The sequence below is a fragment of the Larus michahellis genome, chromosome 8, assembly GCF_964199755.1.
Source record: "Larus michahellis chromosome 8, bLarMic1.1, whole genome shotgun sequence".
NCBI classification, from domain to species: Eukaryota; Metazoa; Chordata; class Aves; order Charadriiformes; family Laridae; genus Larus; species Larus michahellis.
In genome coordinates, this window is record NC_133903.1 from 37,460,919 (window position 1) to 37,484,437 (window position 23,519).

General features: G+C 42.0%; 1 long non-coding RNA gene across 1 annotated transcript; it reads right to left on the minus strand.

Moving 5' to 3' along the window:
• Positions 1 to 16,030: 16,030 nt before the first annotated feature.
• On the minus strand, positions 16,031 to 20,955 carry LOC141747377 (uncharacterized). The gene is made up of 3 exons (XR_012588703.1): positions 20,844 to 20,955; positions 20,117 to 20,253; positions 16,031 to 19,121 (listed from the first exon to the last, which is right to left on the minus strand). It is a non-coding gene; the product is annotated as an uncharacterized LOC141747377 (long non-coding RNA).
• Positions 20,956 to 23,519: the final 2,564 nt, after the last annotated feature.

Consider the following 23,519-nt stretch of genomic DNA (forward strand, 5'->3'; position numbering starts at 1 on the left):
ACACCTCCTCCCATCTTTTCCCCCTCCCCGCTCTCCGCTCTGAATATAGGGGAGTATTTTTTAGAGGAGTGAATTATCTGATTCTTATCTGTGACTCCAAGGCCTGTAGGCGCAATATCCAGCTCCTGAAGCCCCTGGACCTGTAGGAATTTATAGCAGCAGATTGACAGTGAGTTTTTTCTGCGGGTTGTTTATATTATTGTAAGCTGCTTAGGAGGAAAGCTTTAACAGAACACTAGATAAAAAGAAAATGGGTTTTAAAACCTCCAGTAACTCTTTTTTCTTAACTTGTTCTTGAACAAAAAATGTGAGCCCTGGGAAAGCACCTGAAGGCACTTTCACAAGGAACTAACACAGAACGCAGCAGAGAGCAATGGGCAAAGCGTCTTCTGCTTGGCTTTTGGCAACAAAAAACCCACTGAAAACCTGGGGGAAGAGCAGGACGCGGGTAGTGGGGTCAGATAACAAACGCTGGCACTCAGGAATGTGAATAAATAAAGGGTCCTTGCTTTTTCTACCAGTAGGATCCCATATCCTGCTGTATTATGTATCTTAATAGCTATTGATTTTTTTCTATATTCTGCCCACAGCCAGAGAGAAATTTTATTCAAATGAAAAACTCACAGACTTGCTGGAAGTTACCATGGGTGAAGGAAAGACAAAGGGTTGGGATACAGAATATTAAACAGAATGTTCCCTTTAGCATTGTTTGGCAAAGGACCACGAGCAACCCTAATGAAAATTATTCAGGCTTAAGGACCCAAACAGAGCACTTGTCTCTCATCTACAGTAACATCGAACTGACACCTTTCTGGGGACAAGTGCATGTCTGCCAGTAACTTAGTACAAGCTTATCTGCAACAGGCTGCCCCTGTTGCAAGAGAGCAGCACGATGAATAAGGAACACAAATTCTCCCAGGTGGTGCCAGATGGCAGCCCGTGCTGATGCCTTCTACCATCATCCTGAGCAGAGGAGTTCAGAGCCCACAAAAATATTCTCTCTGGCTTCCTATCCAGGAGGTGCAACGTAAACATGGGGGCTGCTGTCAGGGAAAGAACAGGATCACTGCTTAGGATTTATGGCAAGCCAAGGGAAATGAAACCTTCACACGGAAGAGAACCGTGAATCAAGCTGTGACTCAGCCTGTCCCATTGGATGATACCAAAGAAGAAAGCAATTTGAATAAACAGTTCCAATCCTGTACAAGTGGAGAACATGTGGACAGGGCAATTTTCTCCTTCCCACTGCTGGCTAATGGGGACAGACCAAGCAGGTTCCCTTTTAAGTGTCTGCCATCAGCCTGGAGGACAAAGGTTTTCTCCAGGCAGGGAGAAGACATCAGTTGGACTGAGTCAAGTCCCAGCAGGAAGTTTCCCTGCAAAACACAGAATTTAAATCAGTTATTTGCATGTCTCATAGCTAAAGGAGATACTAAGAGGGAGAGAGAAAGAGAAACCTGGGAACAGCAGGCAGCTTCCTTGGAAGGGAACTACAAACACAACAGCGAAAGGGCAGCTGAGTTCTTCCGCAAAACATGGTATAAAGCCTGGCAATTCTCAAATGGTAAAAATAATCCAAAGCAAATTCACAACTCATAGCAAATTGAGCAGCAGCAATTCAGAGTGTACTCAATAAGAGAGTACATTTCTCCAGTATAGTGTCTAATAATTTAGCCTATTAGTTGCTGTATAATAGCAGCCTATTTCCTTATTGGCAGCATGCTTTGATAGTGTGGATAATTAAGATTAGCTAATCAAGCTCTTAGTCATTCTTCTAAGGGAAAAAGACAGGTATGAGATAGCTTTTAGTGCCACCTTGCTAATCCAGGTAATAAGGATGAGTGCTAAACTGACCTGGAACGTTGTGCCAGCAGTGACCATTCTTTGTCCCCGTGCACAAGGCAGCTGAGCTTGTAATTAGAGTGGTCTTTGGGATACCACTGGCCTGAGCTGCAGAGGGGAAGGCCAAGAAGCTGTGGAGAAGCAGAAGTAAGGGAAGACATGTGAAAGGGAACAGGAGCACAAAAGGGATGATGGAGATGGAGATGCAGGGAGCCAGCGAGGGGCTCAGGCTGGAAAGGGAAAGCTATTGAAAGCTCAGGAGAAGACAAAGCTTTCAGTCCTGCTCTGTTGCCTTGCTCAGCTGGAGAATTGGAGGTCGAGTTTTTAAAGTGTTAAAGCTTGTTTTCCAGGTAGAGACACAAGCAGGCAGAGGACCCTCGAGGAAAGGGAAGTGATCCTGTGATGCCGGAGCCTGGGGCAATGGATGTAGTCCACGAACACAAAATTGAGGTTTGGGGTTGTAGCCCAGCAGGATGTTGGCTATTGCTCCATGCTGATGGACTTCACAGGGATAGTTGAACAGAAGGCTAAAATGCAAGCAGCTGTGTGTTGGCAGCTCATACCGAACGTTTTGATCTCCACAGAAAAAGTAAGTAAACCTCAAAGAGTCATTGATCCCTATCATACTGTCACCCGTCCACTTCAGCTCCATCTATCAGTCCTGCCGTCGGTGTTTGTGAAAGGATGAGAGACCCTTTCCTTCAAAGCGACAGCACAAAAATTGATTCGCTGCTTCTGGCCAGGTGCAAGGTGAAACGGTTGTGTCCTGGGATGAGTATCCTCTCAGGCCCTCTCCAGTATCCGTGATCAAACAGGAGGCATTCGGGGAGTCAGCGGCTGTTTTCCCTGCCTCTGGCCTTGTGGTGTGCGCAAGAGCAAACTTGTGACACCTGTATGGGTACAGACGGCTCTCGGCTTTTTTCAGCGGTGGCCCCAAACAAGGACCTGAAAATAGACTCTGACCTTTTTGATTATACACGGAAAACTTGCCTGCTCTTTTAGCTGCTGCCGTTGAGTTTTCCCAAGCAATCTCTAAACATAAAATAGGAGTGATTTTAAAAGAAAATGGGTTCATCAGGTCAGTGGTAGTGTAATTCTGGAAAGGGTATGAAAGTAAGGAAGTAATGATAATGCACGAATTGAAGGGCTGACATAATTTGCCACGGCTGCATTGAGGTAAGAAATTGTAAATAAAACTTCCTGTCTGACTGGAACATAATGAGTTCCCTACCTTTTAACAGTGCCTGTGAAATAAATTAAAAAAACCCACATACTGCCTTTCTTCTCTTGCAGATAGTATCTATTTATTAAGGAAAAAGGAACAGTGACAGAGAATACTGTTTCTGCACAACAATACTTGCATTAGCTCCAAAGTCCTGGCTGCTGCCCAGAGATGAAGAAAGAAGGGGGAAAGACACTGGCATGGGAATAAAGTGATCTGAAATTGCCACTGACAGTAAAATAGCGAGAGTGACGGGCAGTAAAGGCTTGTCCCTGCCCTTCTCATAGCCTTTCTTGTGCTGGAAGGAACGGTGATTTTAGGGAGGGAGAGGATATTTGAAGGCAATTATTGTTTCTGTGAAAGACGTATTACTAGTGGTCTTTAACTGCAGCCACTGCTTTTATTACTGCTTAGTGCTTCAGTAAAGGTGTTGTCCTTGCTGCTCTGAAATTTTAGAGTAGACTTGTGAGTGCAGGAAACCCAAGAAAGGGAAGGGAACAGCGGTGAAATAAGAGTGATGTTAATAGGACACCCAATAAAATTGTCCATAGCCAAAAGGGATCAAGCTCAACAACCCCATTAAAGGATGTGCAACAGCTGAGTTTCTGGAATATGCAATAATTAGACAATACTTCTTATAAAACTGCTAGTTGAAGACATCCTTTACCTAGCTGGTGACTCTAATGCATCGCACAAAACTTCTGTGAACAGGGACATGGCTAAAAGCAAGCAAACATGGAAAAAGGGAAAGAAAAAAAAAAAAAGGCTGATTTTTATCTACACACAACAGGCTTCTGCGTAGTTACTTCTCATTCCCTTAAACCTCACCACAGGCAGGGACCCTATGTCAACTGACTGATCAAGGCCTCTGTGAACTACACACTGAAACGCTTCTATTTCTTATCTAGAGAAGAAAATGGAAACTATGGTAACAGGGACAGACCGGGTAAAGTCCATCAAAGCCTGAGGAGGTAACTCAGGTCTACCTGTGCCCAGAGCCCTTGACCTCTCTGCTAAGGCCCCCAGTCAGAGGGGCACTCCTTGTGACGGTACGCACGGGCGTAAAAAGAACTCTTACATAGCCATAACCCACGGCACCATTATTACTGATTTTCACCTGTGCGGCATTTGGTCTCCTAGTTTGAAGGCATACGCATCCCTGCTTTCGGGATGTAACTCTTAAAAGTATATTTCATTTAACCTGCTATCCAGAAACTGAGTAATCCGAAGCATTGGGATTTTGGTTGGTAATTTTAGCTCAACCTGCTACATTTACCTTAATCTGTGCTTATATGAAACACGTCTGGAAATTGTGCCACTGTTGTAACTTATAACTTCATGTAAAACACATTTAAAATACAGACAACTATTCTGAATTTACTGCTTTTATAGATAAACATCACTTAAAGTTTTGCAGATTTTGTTTCTTCTGAAACAACAGATAGAAATTCAAAAAACAGTGTAGGAAACTTACCTCTCCAGCACTTTTCTTTTCCCGCAGGAAGTACGGCGATTTCTATAACACACTCAAAGGCAATTTACTGTGACATGACTTAAAAAGTAAAGCTCATTTTTACAGTGTATAGGTTTTTTGCAACACGGTAGAATTCCTGTATGTCTGACAGCACAAAGAATAGCGTACAAAATACCGTGTGGATTTAAAGTGACCAAAAGCAGAGGCTGGTTTATAATTGCCTTTCCTTTTGTTGCAGAACCCAAATTCTTTTCCTTTGGGGGCTGGAGCAGGGTGTCTGTGAGCCTCAAGAGAGAAAATAGGTCATCTGTTTCAATGAGAAAAGGATGCATTTTGGCTTGTTTTGTTTTCCCACAGCTAGTAACAAACTGTGCCCTGAGCTTAAAAGCAGAAAGCTTAGTGAGGTCAGAAGTAAATGAATCCCTGTGCTGTATTTCTGCCATTTGTCTTTCCAGGCTGATTTTTAACTCAATCTTCAAATGCTATAAGGAGGTTGTTACTGCTATAGAAAAAAACAAACAAACAAACAAACAAATAGCGCAGAGCATGGCAGAGCACTGAAGAGCATGCTCTTCTCCCCGGAGGGGAGCGCCGGGCTGTCCCCAGGCGCCGGGAGGCTGCCCACGCCGCGGCTGCATTCGGCTGGATCCCGCCGGCATCGCACAAGAGCGAGCCTGGGACGAGGGCTGTACCCACCACATTGCAACTGGCGTTTGAGCAAAAAAACCTGCCTAATGTGCAGTTTACCCAGCGACAGGGGATGGGGGGCAGAGCCACGCTGTAGGCGTTCAGGCCTGAGCTTTTCAAAGGCTTTATTTAAACAAGGAGAGCCAGTCATCTTGGAGAAGGTGAACAGCAGGGATAGGCACATGCTGCCATTATTAACCCAACAAATTGATGTAAAAGCATTGAAAGGAATGGAAACCAAGGCAAGGTAAGATACAGAAACTGGTCTATATTTTAGCACTAGATTTGGGAACTTCTAGCGCTCTTGTGCTCCCGTTCACACTATCAAGATATCTGGCCTTGCAGCCACTCATTCTGTGTTCAGTGTTGTGCTTAAGGTGCATCCCATAATACCTCCTGCCCCACGGTCATTTAGGAGTGTTTGCATTGGAAAAATAGAAAATTTAGAGGCACAAACTATACCTGTATTTTTTTGTTTTAGATATATATAATGGGATATTGAACTATGCAGGATGGGAAGCCAGGAAACAACAATTAGACCTGTTGCAAAGAAATTTGGCTTGAGGCATCTGAATTTTGATTTGGCTACCTAAAAATCCTTCGAAATATGCTCCTTTTTGGTATCAGTATAGCATATGTTGTAAATGTAACAAAGACTGAGAGATACAACTTTCAGCACAAAACTAGCATCATCTCTTGGAAGATTTATATACGTGACAGACTCTGAAATGAAAGAAAAAAGAAAAAGCAACCTTATTTTAGGGTAGCAAACAGAATCATAAATAGTGGCTTTGTCGCACACATTTGCTGATTAGCCACGGCTCTAGAATTTTAAGTGCTAGTGTTGGAGAAGGGAAAAAGTCAGCCAGGTGCAATCTGAATTCCAGTTTCAAATTATTCCAGAACCTGTCCTCTAGTATATCAGGTCACTAATACACTAATAGATGTCTTTATCATAACAGCAGAGAGATCAGCCTTTGGCCAGATTTTTTCCAAGAAACTTTCGCAGAACTAGCTTTATTCTGGAGATACCAGTATCCTGTTAATTCTGGACCTCAGTGGACTTCTAAAAACACCATGCAAACTGAATTTATGGATTAATTGCAGAAAGAATAGATACTATCACTTACCTCTGAAAAATAATCAATATTGCAGAAAAGGCTTGTAAGCAGAATTAAAAGGAGCGGTGATTTTCCTTAATCGGTTTCGAGCTATTACACACGACCAATTTTCATTAGGGCTTCTTGCCTGCCCCTAGAACATACAGTGCTAGGTTAATCCTAGAATTAGCGTTACAGCCTGTCGCAGATCTCAGGTCCTCGCACTTTCAGAGTTTACATATATAAAAAGGAGTTTCTGTTTTACAGTTTTCACACACACATTTGTCAAAACTCGCTTCCTTTTCCATGCCTTGACATGCGCTGACGAGTACCACCACAGTGCTACCCTCGCATCTTACCCACCTGCAGCCTCGGGCTGTGTAGTTTTGGCAGGGCTTGGCCGCACGCGGTACGGTCAGCAGCCTTAGATGCACACTTGTGTAGAATCTCGCAAATACATCTGACTGCTTTTAACATGTAAGAGTTTCGGTGCCTTACAGATACGTGCACGATGCCACAACTACCTCTTAGGTTCGCGATCTGCCTCATTAACGCGTATGTAACTATATGTATACAATGGCTCTCAAGCCCTTGATAGAACAGTTGGATTCTCCATACAGATGCATATAAGGGGGGGGGGAGAAAAAAGCTATCTCAGAAAGTTCTATCACATTTTATGTGCTGCTCCTTGCCTAGCCTTTTTTGTTATTTTTTGGTGTACTTTTCAGCTTTCTCACATTTTAAAATGATACAGTAGTATATCAATTATAATTGAGCGGTAAAAAAATATTATTTCTCTCTTTACTAGATGTACGGTACGCGTGAGTCAAAGCAAAGATTTGTAGGCTGTGGAGAGATAATTTAAAAGCATAATGGCTGTTAGTGCTTGCTTACGTTACTAAGTTTGTTTTCTTTTCCCTTTTATATTTGTCATATAATTTTTACTGTGTGTTTTTCTCATCTGAAAGCATTTCAAAAGACATTATGATCTGCCACTTTGTCTTATAAAAGGTCATTAGTCACACAAATTGTGATTTAATTTGAACTTTAAATTCTATGGATTTTCTGTTTCAGCCTGTAAGAAATGAGACTGAAAGGGGAAATTAAAACCATTGTTTGGCCAAGACCAAAGCAAATTGTGAAGGACACCTCAGTTGGGTTTAACAGTCTGCCCAGCTGGAAGGATGCTCAAAAACACAGGGGTGGGGAGAAGTGTCCATCACAGCCATGCCATTGCCGCACCTTCCACATCTAATCTTTGAAAGGCTTCAGCGTCTCGTCAAAGGCTATTTAAATAAGTAACATACACACACACACAAACATTTTGAAAAATGAAGATGAAGATCTAGAGTGTAAAAGGATAGACTAAGCCTACGAGAGTAGCGCAGGGATCTTCCATTGTGCCCTGCTGCCTTGATAAGTCAGTTAACACAGTTATTGATATTTAGGAAACCAAGTGGTACTCATGTAGTTTTCAGCTGTTGTGTTCTCTTGTAAGAAGATTCTGTCTTGCTTTCCTGGAGTAACAGCTACAGGCACAGATCTGAAATGCAGAGAAGGCAGACTACACTATTTCTATAGCTGTTATTAAAAATACAAAAACAATGCCCCCCCACACCCCCATCTTTACCAACAGATGTTTCAAATGACAGATTTGGGGCTTGAACAGCCCTTTCATTTTTGCCCTTTCTCCTCGCCTGCCATCCCTTCGGCGGGTCTGTGCCGAGCAGCGCCCAGGGGAAGGAGCAGCGTTACGAGGATGCTGCTGGTGGGTCCCTGGGCACAGCAGGGCTGAGCCCCCCCGCGCCGCCCGCGCACCCCAGAGCACTTCTCACAACTGGGGCCATGTCTCACACACGGGTCTGATGCTGCAATAGTATTGTCCGTCTACAGAGCTCTGCTTCATCCAGACCGATGGTTATTCATACTTCGGTACACTTGGAGGCCTTCTGCAGCACAAGGCTGGTTTTTTGTGGCTGTAATCCTCTGTTTCACTCAGCGATTTTTTTTTTCACATCATGTCGCCTGTGTACAAGTCATTATAAGAAAATGTTTGGTGGAAAATTAATGTATAAACTGTAAATAGAATGATTTAGTCCCTGTTTTTATCAGTGCAGACCAACACAGCTCTTAATTGCTAAACTGACCTGGTCCCAAAGAAAAGGCCAGCTGTGTCTAATCATCCAGGGGATGGACCAGAACACACTGAATAAAGGAAATGGAAAGTAACGCCAAAATGTTTTAAGATGTAAAATGACACAACGTTCAATGAACACTTGCCAACATCATCTCTAATTACTGCAGTGATTAAGTAGTAAAGAATTTGGTCCCAAGGGGATTGCAGTTCTGAAGGAAATACGGTGCCATGTGTTACAGAATTTTTTCTTGCAAATCATTATGGAAATCCTGCTTTCTGTGGTTCTCCTAACAAACTCTTTCTTTGCAAAAGCCATGCTTCATTTGTGAAGTGCAGAGGGAGTGTAGCTTGCCTGCTTCTGAAGATTTACGTCTTTATTGCCATATATTCAACTTGCCTTTTTAAAAAAATCCTTTTATGTCTCTAAAGAAAGAAGCATAGAAAGCATTATATATTTGCATACTGTAAGGGTTCCTCTCATCCTCGCTGAAGAACAAACAGAGAATAGGGGAGGGTTAGATAAAAGCACCGAGACCTTAACGCAGCATGGCAATGGCCTAACAAACAGCCAGAGACGCTGCAATTAATGCAAGACCAGTTTAAAATCACAGTCCTCGGGGACACCTTAGAAGACCTTTTTTAGAGGTACTTCTATTTCTTTTTTTTTTAATTCTCTTAACCACAAGATCAAATTTTTTTCAGCTTAAAAAAAAACAACCATCAAAGCACAACAAAAAAGAACTCTGAGGTTGAATAACAAAAGCATTTGAATTTATTTTAATTTACAGGTTATGTTTAAACTTTTTATAACTCTGGATCAAAACGCCTATTGTAGAAGCGAAATGTGTATTTTACCATAGCACGCTCGTGTTTATTGTGTTTCAGTCTCTCAGCAGGTGTCCCCAGGTGTATGCTGTCTTCTCATCTTTTCATTCAGCAAAGGAAGAGGAAAAATCCTCATCCTTTTGCAGAGCTAGTGTAGGAGACAAAGAACAGCAAGGGAATAACCGTGGACCTCCTTCTCTGTTTTGTCCTGATTTTTTTTGCATCAGATCCATGTCTCTGTCTTCCTCCTACTTCTTGCTATACAGAGCTTCCAAACACGCTATGGCATGTTCCACAAAGAAATATTTAGCTCTCACAAAGCACTTTTATCAGTACATCAAAGCGACACAATTATCCCCATTTTGCGGGTGCGAAAACCAAGACTCAAACATCATCTGTATGGAATATGCACAGCAGGGAAATAGCGCTGTAGGTTCCCAGGCTATGAATGCCATCCGTGTCCATCAGAAATGAGGTAGTAAAGAGCAGGGCATTGCTGTGCACAAAGAGGTCAAGCGAGAGGAGAGGGAAGAAGAGGCACCAGTCCCTGGCACCCGGGGTTATACGCTTTCTGTTGGCCTAAGACAGACATAGAATCAGCCCTAAACGATTAAAACCAGGCCCAACCGATTTCAGACCTAGCTTTTAGAGAAAAATATAACACATGATTAAATGTGAGTGAGAAATGGCAACATAGACAGTTACCAGCTGTCAGCTGCGCCCCGATGGCCTGGCTGTGCCATGCTGCTAGGTATTTGGTAAAATATATTAGCAAAATGGAAATTAACACTCTTGGTTTTACCCCGACTACAGTAGTAAATTAAAACGTTTCTTCTTGCCTCTTAGTAGATACGAGGTTTAGCTGGAAAGGCAACAGATGCTCTGAATTTCAGTGTTTAAAATGAGACTCTTCCTTCTTAGCCAAGTTGTTACAAGTATGGTAGAAGATGCTCTTTTTTCCTCGGCATTGAGTAAGATGTTAAACTTAGTTTTCTAAGCTTATTTCATGAATCATTCATGATCAAGTACAAATCCTCACGAACTCACAAGCTTCCTGGTCGAGAGCACTGAACCAGCAAGAAGAATATTTAGGGAGACTTAATGGGAATGCCAAAACAGTTAAAAATACGACTGCAAGGATCAAAAACAGTAAGTGAATTCAGTGGACCAGAACAGTTATCAGTGGGCTCAGTCCCATTTGTACTATCAGCAACGTTGATAAGTGTTGCAGATTTTCCGAAGAACTTCAGATTCTCAAATTCTCTCTGATTTTTTATGCATCTGTAGTTGTTATTTCTGTGAAGGGCATCATGCCATCCTGCTGCACTTGTGACTCACTGAAAATCTTTTTTTGAGACTTAGCAGTATGATGTTCTAAGTAAGTCATGCTGAGAAAAACACTCATTTAGGATAAAATAGATCAAATTGTGTTTACAGTGACCAAAAAACTCCTAATAGATGTTGTCTCCACAAAAATCTGAGAAGATAACCAGCTTTAGAGGGAAATAGATTAGCTGACCAGCAAATGTGTTGAAATAAGCCCGAGTATTTGGAAGGAACCGAAAGCAAAAGTCTCCATGCTGTTTTTACCATCCCCTTTTATGTCCTCACTCAATTAGAAGGTGCGTACGTTTCTCTGGCATCTGCTCCCATTCCTCATTATCTTGCTGGGGAAAGGGACAGACAGGAGAAAGAGAGGTCTGGGAAGGACGTGCCAAGGGAGAAGGAAGATTAAAAGGCCTTAATGGTTGTAAAGGGAACAAAGAAGATGTACACTGCTTGTGAGATGGCCAGGTGAGCGTTAGGTTATGACAACACTACCTTTGGCGGCACGGCCGATGCCAAGAGGATGGTCAGCTGGGAGCCTCAGCGCCCCATGGCAAGCAGAGCTGCATCTCCAAGAAGGGATGATCTTCCTCTCCTTGCACCAAATCCTCCAGCACTGCCTCCATAACTCCCAAAGAAGTCCATCTCTTTTTCCTTTTAATGACTACTGCAATTGGATATAAACTCATGGGCAAATATAGTGGTGACCCTCAGCTGGTGATTTGGAAATAAACGTGCACCTTCACAGGCTCCAGGTTCCTCAGGGCTGGAATCCTCTAACACCCATACTCTTCCACATCGATCTCACATCTTGGCTACCTCCAAACTACACCAGTGCTTTCTGGTAGTACTGTAGCGAGCTCCCAGAGGCACCAGTCAGCTGGGGACCCTCTGCAATTACCTGTCAGAGATACGACACAAGAGACCAGGAGCAGGACCCTTCATGACGGCAGGCTGCCATCTCCGTCCCCTACCCCAAAGGAGACTGGGAAAAGCCATTCTGTCATCATTTGCAAATCCTGTGAAACCTCCATGATGCTATCAAAACACAGGCGCTATTGTAATCAGAGACCTCATCTATGGCAATTTCGTACAAACTGAGCACATCCAAGATACGATGAGAAATTAATTAATCTCTTCTGCAGCTTGCCAGCTCATATTTTTGTTTGATGCTTAGGTGTAGTGGAAAGAAATGACTTAAAAATGCTGGATAGGCTAAGCTTGATTTTTTTTTTAAGAGAATAACTATGCTCTAAGAAAAGTCTTAAAATTGGTAATTTATGTTAAACAGCGGCTGTTTCTCTTATCTATTAAAACAGCTCTGGCTTTCTTTTCAACTAACTGTATTAAAAGCAATTAAGGAAATTTTCCTATTTTAGGCTTGTGCAGCTTCAAAAACAAAAATCACGTGGTTCCTAAACTGTTCTAAATTGCATTTGTACAGAAATGTAAGTAAACTTTCACCTTTTTTTGAAAGAGTAAAATCTCTGTATTTATTTGAAAAGGGCACTAAATGGCTCCTGCATTTAGGACAGGATGGCAAGCCCTTTTTACTGCAATGTCTGAGCTGCTCCTGCTGCCGGCCTTTGCTATGATGTCGAGCGTCGGCCTTTGTGGCACTGCAATTTCCCTTCTACAAAAAGGTTGATATTTGTGGACCAGATTGCACGGAATGAAATTTGCAGTCTCTGATGCCTGCTAGTGGGACATTTGTTACATGCTCTCTTTTGAATGTAGTAACACATATTTCAGCGTGGCACTGCTTCTTCAAAAGATTAAAAACCTCTTAGTCCTGTGAGACTTGTGTCAGCATCTGATTTCATGCGCAAGGTAATCTTTAAATATTAATACGGAGCAAGGTCATGCTCTCTTTAACCCCCAAAATGGAGTTAGTAAATCATGATCTGGCAGTAAAAATATACAGGGCACATCAGTATTTGTTTAGGGCAAAATCTAAATTTAAATTAAACTAAATTGGCTACTGGTATTTTTATAATCACATATACGTAATATATTATTTGTGGGCAGGGGGGAAGCACGGATATCCTATGAAGCTGTAGTTGAAAAATATTTATCAGGAGTATATTAACAAAATCTCCCCCATTGACAGCAGAGAACGTGGTATCTGGAATACCAGTTAGATAAATCTAAAGTGGGAATTCAGCATCTCCTGGGGCAGCTCTGCTGCCGTCAGATCTCTGTTGACTGCAGCAGAACGAGTCAGTTTACACCAGATGAGCAGGAGCCTTTTGGGCTCTCGTCTAAGCTGAACCACTGATTTATGGCATGACACTGGTAGTCTCTTTGACCTCTTCATATGCCATTCACCCTACTAAGGAACCAGGGAGGGGGGAGTGCTGGACCTTGCTGGAAACTAGATGATAGACCCAAATAGACTTTCCCTAGGCAAAATAAAGCATTTCATAGTTAAATTTCTTGAGAGGGGCTGATGGGTTAGCCTTGTAATTCTAGATACATTACCATTACATGTTATCCGGAGCTCAGCTCCCAACGCAGCTGAGGTTCATGCCACACATAACTAACCACATTTGTTTTGCTGCCAGGGGACCTCCCTTGCTGCGGAGATGGGGAATGGCTTTATCCTACAAAAGAGATACGATTGAACTCTGCAAGGAGTCAGTGTTGTGAGACCATGACCTTTCATACAAAATACTTAGAGGGCAACTGAGAGGTAGCAGAGTCTGGAGAGGGAAAGAGTCTTCATCTGAGCATTGGGAAATAAAGGGAGACAAATCATTTAAATTTAAAAATACTGCAAATGTGCTTGTTAAATAGACAGTGAATGCGTGATTCTCATTTAGAGCAGAGAACAGAGTATTTTAGCTTTGGCATTAATGATTCGAACTACCAAACAGGGAAGACTTTCCTTACAGAAGCATCTGAGACAAAAGCTGGTTGTAAATAATTGGCTAAAGTAGCTGCACTTTGGTCTTTGCTAAAGTTGCCGATTATTTCAAATTATGTATATAAATTTTGTCATGTGGACTGTTATGTCCATTGGGAGATGCGCTCAGGCTTTTAAACTCATTTCCTCTGGCCCTTTTACTTTGGTCCGAGCCCAAAAGTGTTTTATGGGCCTCATCTGTAGAGGTAATGGGTGTCTCTGGATCAGGTCACGCAGGCTGCATTACACCAGACACACGTCAGTCACTTCAAAGTGTACGGAACAGACTTGGAGTCTCTGAGATGCAACAGCTGCACTTCAGTCTCCAACCCTACAGAGCGACTAAAACAAGGTTTAAATCAGCCTGGGTCACCATTCGGGGCAGGTTCCTTGGCTCAGCGAAGCCATAATGTGCGCTTCAGCAGGAAAGATGCTCCTGGACCTCACAGAGCTTTAGGCTGCTTGGTGGCTGTGGTTTCCAGTCTGGGGTCCATGGATGCTCAGGGATCTGTGCATTTGTTCTGAAGGCTCTGCAGCAGTAACGAGGAAAAGCTTGCTTTCAGTAGGCTTATGTTTGTTAAGCAGGTGTCCACACCTCCACCGAAAGCTTTCGTAGAAATCCACAGATAAAAAAGTTTGATTTAAGACTTTGCTCTCATATATAACAATTTGATCCTAATACTTTGCGGTTCCTTATTCACAGATGGGTTTTTTTCAGCAGGTTCATAAATTGCTTTCGAAGTGTATTTCCAGTTCTCACTAAGCAGCCCTCACCTTCTAGAAACTCACTGGAGTTATCTTGTAATGTTTAAAAATGTACAGAAACCCAATCCTGTCTGGCACTGCCTCATAGAAATCAAACTCTGAGCAACAAAAAAACGTCTTCTGAGGAAAATGCGGGAGAAAAGAAACAAGCCGGTGGGCGACAAGGACACCAAGAAAGAAGCAGCAGATTATCTGACAAAATACAAGACCGGGGAAAGAGGAGGGGGAGGAAAAGGAGGACAGAAGAGAAGCAACTCTAGAAATCAGCCTGTAGGAGCAGAAAGCAACGCTGAGTCTCACTGCAGCCTCTCCTTTGGTCTGGAAGACAGCAGGGTCACAGGCTACAAGCTTTGCAGGAGTGCGGTGGCTGTGAGGTGGCAGGTGGCACCCCCTGGTCCCCGGGCAGCTCTGCCAGAGCCCTGCAGCCGCACGGCTCCTGGGCAGGCACCCGTCCCTCCTGCAAAGTGCCAACCACGTTACTGTCGTCCCATAAATTACCAGTAACAACAAAACCACCGGGTAAACAGAAACAAAAAAATGTGGCTGCATTTAAAGCAGGCAACCGCCCTGCTCAGAAAAGGGTCGTAAATGCCTCAGGAATTCAAAACGTTATCTTTTAAGCACAGACTGTCTTAGAAGGGTACGGGGAAGTTGTATTTGTCACCGTGTGTCAACTTCACGTTTACCAGCATCTGAGCATGCAGCGCCTTGCAAGGACGGAGCAGTCAAATATGGAGTAAACCTGGCAAAGCCTGGTTTTCCAAGTAGGAGAGCAGAACAGCCATTTCAGGGTGCTCATTTTAGCCAAACTACAGCCAGGCACTCTGCAGCTGGTCCCTTTATGGAGAGTGAACAGGGTGTCAGCAGTACAAGGAGTCACCACTCTCGAGGGCGTATTTCTGAGGGCTGCTGCAATACCCTGGTGGCTTTAGACCCCCAAAAATGGTCTCTGAGACATCAGGGAGGGAGATGACCAGGACAAGAGACAAAACACAGACAGCCAGGATGGGGCTGGGGTCATCTGAAGAAGCCCTCAGAAGGAAAACCTGTTTCAGCAGAAGGTTTCTGGCTTGTCGAGAGCAGAATCAATGACAAAGAAACAGCAATTAGCATGATTTTAAATATTCCTCTAAAATACGCTATAAATCGTTTTGCCCTTGGGAGAGCCAGAACAAAAGACGAGCATAAAACTGCAGGCGAAATGCAAAAGGCTCCATCTCACTGTGCAGGCAGATGGAGTTATTTAGTAAATCCTCTACAGTCTTCTCTGGGCTATAAGGAAAGCAGAAAGAAAAGCTGCCCAAAGTTTCAGTCAATATTTACCTCTCGGGTTAATAAATTGTGATCCTGACCTCAACAAAAGTCAATATCTTCTGATTATTATACGCAGGCACCTTTTTATTTGTCCTCACTCATTGTATAATGAGTCACCCGTTTCCACTGGCAACTTCACTTTAATTTTGAATGTCTGAATTGAACAATCATTTATACTCCAAAGGCATAAGACAAAATTACTATAAACTAGAGCTGTAAAATGTGGACTTAGGTTGCTATTTCCAGTGAATAAGCAAGCTTGGGCGGGGGGCAGAAGGGATCAAGGATTAAGCACAAAAAATAGCCGTTTTAAATCCTCTTTTAAATACCTCTGAATGACAAGGAGCAGAGAGAGGAAAGCCCTGAACTGTGCTATTAAATACAATAATGCTGCAAGTGTGGGAGGAAAGAAAAGACAATCTGGCCTGACTGGCAAACTTGTTTTAATGGAACATTATTAGTCTTTCTCCCCGAAATAACAAAGAGCAAGACCAGAAAATATATGCCAAGGGCAACAAGTATAGATTCACACACTTGCAAGCCAAGCCACAAAGACAGATCTGAATGAAAGCCACCCCACACTTGCTGCTTCGTTAGATGTGGGCTGGGCCAGAACTAGAGGGAGAAAATTCAGGGTGTTGTTCTTATAATTATGTAATGTTTTATATAATACCACAGGTGTGCACTGTGCTTTCCCGAAAGAAAATCAAAGCACAGCCTCCCCCAGCAAGATCAAGAACCAGCTAGAATCACAATTTTGCTCTTCAACTTCGCGTTTTTCGAACGTCCCCCACTGACTATAATAAAACCGTCCTTTGGGCTTACAAACCTTGTGATGCTGGAAAGATTTTCACCCACACAACCCGCTATGCCCAACTCTTTTTGAGAAAAGTAAGTTACTTTACCAGTTTAAGTTTGCACGGCTTGACATTATTCTACTATTAATCCCGCTCTGGCAAACGACGGTGAGAGCAGCACCTCTCTAGCTTAGGCACCGTAATTTGCGAACAGCGGAAGGTCAGGAAGAGAAAATTGTGATCAAAACAATCATGATCTGCTGTCTTCGTGAACACAAACAAAACCCATATAAGCCATCCTACCGCATTTATTCCAAATGCCGCATTATCTATCTGCGTGGCACTCCTCTGAAACCGTATCACCTTGCATTGTAAACAAAAAAATAGTTCATTATGACCAAAGTAGGCAATATTGTACTCACGGGAAAATGAGTACAGAAACACTATCTTCAAACTAGAAAAGAAGCTGGCATTTTCAGATGGGACGGTTAGCCCAGTGTTTAACAGTTCAATAAATATTTTTGTATTATCTGTTAATACTGTGCTCAAATTCTATATTATGCAAAAAGGTATATCTCAATCAGAAGGAGTGGAGTTGGGCTGCCTGAGCTTCAGAAAAAGGATGTCATCATAAGTAGATTTTCCCTTCTATTTCACAAATCCAGCTTACAGTTCACTTGCTATAAGCACATTTTAAATGGAGACCAGCAGACAAAGTAATTTAGACAGCTCGTACACGAAAAAGAACTTGATTTTCTAAAATAAAAATACATAAAAACAGAATGTAAAAAAATCCCCGCCACCACCAAGAACTCACAACCCAGAACCAGACAACGCTGAAGCTCAATAGATTTAAGGTTCATTTGATATCCTTAGACCTGCTCCTACTAAATTCAGATGTTTTTCACCATTAACTTAGTTGAGCTCCTTTATTTCCGTCTAATGACCTGTATCAGCAACCGCCACCATTACCACATCGTACCAACAACTAGACATGCTAATTCGTGTGCCATTAAACAGCATGCGTATCCATAGAGGAAGGCTGGAAACTGTCTTGTGAGCCGAAATTAATGACGTTTCAGTAGGTTTGAATAAATCTGTGGGCACTTTGTAGCTATAGAAGATTTTAATCAACAGCCTTTATAATATCTTGGAAACGGCAACTGATTTAAACTCATCAGAGTCAACAGACGCAAACTGCAATAAGGTGGGCAAAACACGGTTGGATGCTGCAGCTTCTGAAAACCTAGCACGCTCCCAGGGAGATGCTCATTTTGGAAAAGAAGTTATACCTCTGCATATTTTAGCAGACAATCTTGAAGTACATTATCTTGAAGAGAATGGGAAGAATCAGACATAGTGGGACATTCCATTAATTTGGTTGACTACAGTTGGAGCCCAAGATACTCTAAGCCAAACTTCTTAATGGCAACTTTCCCCGGCCAAACTCACATAGAGTAATTTATATATTTACTGTGAAATAAGGAAATGTGTCCTAGTCTGCTTGTCCGTATTGGGTAAGAGTACAAGCTGAGCTTCTCATTTATGTTTGGGCGGAAGGCCACTGAGGTGCCTGCCAACACAGCATCCCCAGCCAGATGCACTTTTGATACACCATAAGTACCAATGATCACTCTATATTACAGGGAAAAAAGAAGCAATGACATTTTTCATGACTGTAAAATGTTTTTTCTGTGTTTTCATTCTTTCCTATTTCAAGAACAAAAGTCAAAGGACCTTAAACACCGGTCAGCTTTGTGGATAGCTGAGGCCTCCAGGTCACATAATTTCATCAGAAAAAAAGGATTTATGTGCATGCATGTTTCCTACAGGGCAAAACTGGGGATGAGACAATTGCCCTTCCCTCCTGTAAGTTTCCAGAACAGAACATCCATAAATAGAGAGAGGGAATAGTATCCAATTCAGAATAAGCCATTTTTTGCAGTGAATTTGGAAGTACTGCTCTTGTGGGAGATAAAATTCCCAAGGTCTCGTTCAAGATTCCAAGGCCTGACAGAAGAGCAGGTCATTTCCATGATGATACTTTTTTTGAGGTTATGCCGTCAGGAAGAAAACTTCTGCAAGGAGGGCAAAGTCCATCACCAGTGGGAGAAATGAAGAAAAAACTCCAAACTAGTCCTATGCCATCCTCAGGTGCTGCAGGAGAGATGAGGAGAAGCATGCAGGGAAAAGGTCCCGGCCGTAGGCCACAGTGCTGTAATTCACAGCTGTGAATGCCATTGCAAGAAATGCCACCAATGTGGAAGAGCCAGAGGCAACTGAATCAAAGTGCTACCACCAGAGAGCACCTCACCGGGGAGCAGAGCAGAGCTTAGGCCCAGGTTTTGGATGGTGTGATTATTCCTCTCTGCCTTCTGCAGAAGGAAGCTTCACTCCTGCCACAAACAGCACCATGTTGCCGGCAGAGCCGTGCCGGGTACCACACAGGCAACGTGCCACAGGCAGGGGCTCCACCGCCGAGCTTTGAGCAGCCTTCATCTGCACTGGGACCCAGCCATGAACTGTCTCCAAGATCAGGACTGCAAGCTGGAGTTCGTTTTTAAATTTCACAGCAAGCCAGTGCAAAGAGCAGAGGATATGATCAATGCGTTTATCGTAGCGTGTGCCGCTAAAGAGATTCAGTGAGTCTCCTAAATTAGTACAAGCTCCCGAATCCTAAAGAAATGTAAGAGGGTCTTGTGAAGGAAGGCAGGAGGCAGATGGTTTCTGCAATGGAAAACAACAAATTATTTTTGTTAGAGAATTGTGGAGGTACTGAAGGATCATTTCTACTGGCAGCCAAGATAGTAGCAGAGATAAATGTTATAAAATAGTAATTCAGCAGTTATTTTTTCACAGTCAGTCTCACTATGGGATGTATGTGATTTTAGTTAATCAGCTTAACATCTTCAGCTGGATGGATTTCTGTTTTCCTCTGTGCTCTGTCTCCTCTTTATTTTTCCAAGCAATAACCTAAAATATAAAGCACTGACCAAAGCATAATGGAATGGACTAAAATGTAAGAATCATAAAAGTACTTGTTTACAATAGAAGGCGTGGATTAATATTAGCAAGTGTTTGAAAGCACTGAAAGAACATTTTCAGTCTCCACCTTTATGATCAAGTAAATCCTTGCTTTATGCGGAAAATAATATTCAATAAAGAATACAATCTATATCTTGAATTATATAAAAATCACAACACTTCTTTTTTGTGCTCCTCTAAAATTCAATAAATAGTTCAATAGATCTTCTTTATTCCTTTCACCCTTCTGGGGAAAAAAATGATTCTCAGGCAAAGAGCTTGCAGGCCAAATTTCAATCTGAAAATAATCTTTATAGCTGAGTTATAAAACAATGAGAATAAGGGTTTATGATGTGAAAGTTGATGCAGACTTTACTGCTTTGGCATGATTGGTGAAGCTGTATTAAAAATAAATAAATTTAAAAAAGCAAACCCCAGAAAAACCCAGGCATGCTCCATCCTTTGACTAAATAATAGAAGCTGTATGCTATCATGACCATATAAATCTAAAGCCTTAAACTACTCCACCCTTATTATCTCTTCCAAAAGAAAAATGTTTATAATAATACCTATATTGACTTTTGCTTTTTGTTCAATAACAAGATTTACTGCCCCACTCTTCAGTCAATTGTAACCTCTTTGGGTCAACAAATCTCAATACTCATCTCAATAGAAGTCAATACCTGCTTATTACTTACCTCCGCATTTAGACGCCTATCACAAATTCTTATGGGCATCCCCTTGACAAGAAGAAATGAATACTTTCTCTTTAGTTTCTATACAAAATAGGCTGATGTGCTTTTCACGCTGTCGTTTTTAAAGCCATGAGATGATGCTGTATTTTTGGAAAACAATATTATACATTAATTTCTGGAACTATGAATTAAAGTTGTTTAGCTTTTCTGTGTCATTTCCTTAAAAATTCACAGACTGACCTTCTTGTAATTCCTATTTTCTTCTCACATAAACTGTAATTGAGCAATCTGATATTTTTTTCTTCACTAACCGATAAAGGCAAATAACACTAAAAATTAAAAAGCTACTTGCAAGTAATAATACGCAAACTAACATCCCAGAAGTTCAACAGAGAAACGTAACAATCTCTTTCTCGGTTGCATTTGTATAAGGCTAGGATAAAAAATGAGCCTTGAAATTCACTATCACACCTGAATTTGTATACAAATTGATTCCGTACTTACATAGAGTCAATCCTTAGATAATCTATTCGGTACCTAAAGTGTCAAACATTTGCTATGAGAGGACAATCAAATCAGGATTTTGTGTCTTATATGTGAACAGATTAAATGGATATTTATTTACCATACAATCCAAAAGCTTGTATAAGAATCTTATCATAGAGTTGGATAATGAGAAATGTATTTTAAAATACTCACTGCACTTGGTTTTGAAAATTGGATTACTTACATCACGCATGTGTTCAGAATGGAAACTGAGAAAATACTGGTACAGAAGTCTGGAACACACGGTAAGGAAATGTCAACAGGTTGCAGAAGTTACGTTCAAAAGTGCCTTTAGAAGCATCTGAAGCACCTGCAAGGAACATCACTGTACTGGTCTTTTCTAGTTGTACGTGCAATTAGTTGTGTCAAACACAGCAGACAACAGATGGAGCAATGGCCCTAACCTTGAATATTATTATTTTGTTATCATGTCTTAAAATCTTCGTTTCAGAACATCACAAATGGCAATCAGAGTATTTGTATTTCCAGCAACAGAAGGATGGAAGGAAAATAAGAAGTGTATACTCAAGAAGCAAACATAAATTCAATTTATAACTTCTTCTTTTTAGCCTAGCCAGTGCAATTCATATAACACTATTTAAGGCTTGCTTAATATTGCACATTCCCACCACTGTCCCATAACATCTGCATTCTCTGAGGTAATACGAGGCTGTGCAATCTGGTGTAACTGCTTTCTTGTCATTGTCAGTTAAATCCTAGAGTCTGAAAAACTTCCATAAAGTGAAAATTTAGATGTGCTTTATGTGCAGGAGATCCCATCCTCAACTTATTGACATCAGGTTTGCCTATACCACGGGGGATAAAAGTAGCGTGATGCATGAGAATCATGCCTGGACTTACCCAAGAAATGTGTTTGACTAACAAGGTGAGCCAATTCAGAATTAAATAGTTTTTCAGGCTAAACAAAATCAATATTATTTATAGGATGTAATAGTAGGCCTAAAAAAAACATTTCTAGCTTTTTAAAAATAGATAAAGCGATATTGATTTACAAAATGTAAGGCATTAGGCTGCTCAGATACACAGAACTGTCATGTAAAAGATCTAGGTCGAGAAACGCCAATAAAACTACCATTCATCTAATTAGTCGAAGAGCACAGTGAAAGGTCAAGCAAGGTTAAAGTGCTCTGTCTAGCGTCTGATATTCCTGCAGGATGACAAGTTATTCTTTATGACCAGCTTTAATGATCGTCTCCGACGGGCCGGTGGAGGCTGTGTGCTGCCTGGGCAGAGGGGCTGCAGCAGGGAGGCACCAAGAGCCGCCATCACGCCCCGTCCCCAGCCACGGCCGACCCTCTGCTGAGCCCGCTCTAACGGCAGTGCCATCGTTTACACCCCCATAGCAAGAGAACTGGATCTGTAGGATGTTTTGATCCAAAACACGCACGGATACATTAACTAGAAGAGAAGGTAAGCCCAGCTTCCTCGCCCCATCCCTTCTGCTGCAGATCTCCGTGAGGAGGAGGAGTGCAAGTGTGCTGCTGAAGGGCAGACGTGGTGGGATGCAGCCAGGAGTTATAAATGAGAACGTGTATGACCCAGAGCTGCTGCATGGAAGCTCTCCATGCACACCAAGAGATACAGCAAAGATCCATCTAATAGGGAGAAAATGCCAAAATTAACCTACAGCAGTTTCCACAGAAAAGAAGAATCCAGGATTTGGTTTCTATTCTGGCAAATGGTGAGGACTACACTTATTGAACTCGACTGTGATGCATTTTCTTCACAAGAACTGATAATAGCAAAACCGTCTCCAAATTAAAACATTAGTGCATTTTTATGTGATATTGATTAAAGTGGGTGGACTTTGGATACCGCAATATGAAGGATGACAGTAATCGACATGGATGAAGTACCAGTAGAAACACAGCAAAAATTCAACAAAGATCAAGTGCCCGAGTAAGGGAAAGTGAAGGAAAGAGGAAGAGACTAGAAAACATTTCTCGAGGGCAAAAATAAGGTTAAAGGATGATCATTAACGTGCTACTGGCACTCCACAGTTATAACGAGGACTGTGCAAATGACTACATAATAAAGAATAATAATAATAGTTGGGTAGCGGCAGCTAGATGGGAAGAGGCAGAGGACAATGGGAAGATCAGTCTAATAACAGAGACATTCTGCCCTGACTGTGGCAAAGGGCTTGGAAGATGCTCAGAGGGAGGAAATCTCCATGGAGATTCATGAAAGCTGTTCCTTATTATTATTTTGCAGAGGTATTTCTACCCCTGCACAAGCCCTGAGGCCCACTCAGATTTCCTGAAGGTCCTAGAAGATGAAACCTACCTTTGAAATGGGAAGAGCTGAAGTGTAAGCGGTGCTTTACAATCTTCTGAAGGAGGAGGTGAGCTACCTACAGGTCTACCTGCAGAGAGGCTATGCAGTGCTGCTACCACGCCATGGCCCCAGCGCCGACAACCCACCTCTCCCAAGAATCTCCTCTGCATTTTAAAAAATCACTCGCGTTTCAACATGTCACATTTCAGGTTTTTGTTTCAAAGTTGTCTTCGTGTTAGATTATTGACCAAACACAGGAGTCTGGGTCAGTATCTTTATAGAGCAGAGAGGAACAGAGTGACGAGGGGAGGGGAAAATACTGAAATGTTTGGTTTTACTCCATGATAACATATGCACCTCTTATTTTCTGAAACAGAGCTCAGTTAGTCAGGATATAAACCATTGTCACTACTTGCAAAACCTGAGCTCCCTCATTCACTATTTTCTATAGCTGCAGAATTAATAGGATTGATTACAGCTAGCATTCGACTTGCTTATATTTTAATTGAAAAGGTTCAGATATATTAAAGGTTTTCTACTATCAGCTTTTCAGATGGCAAGC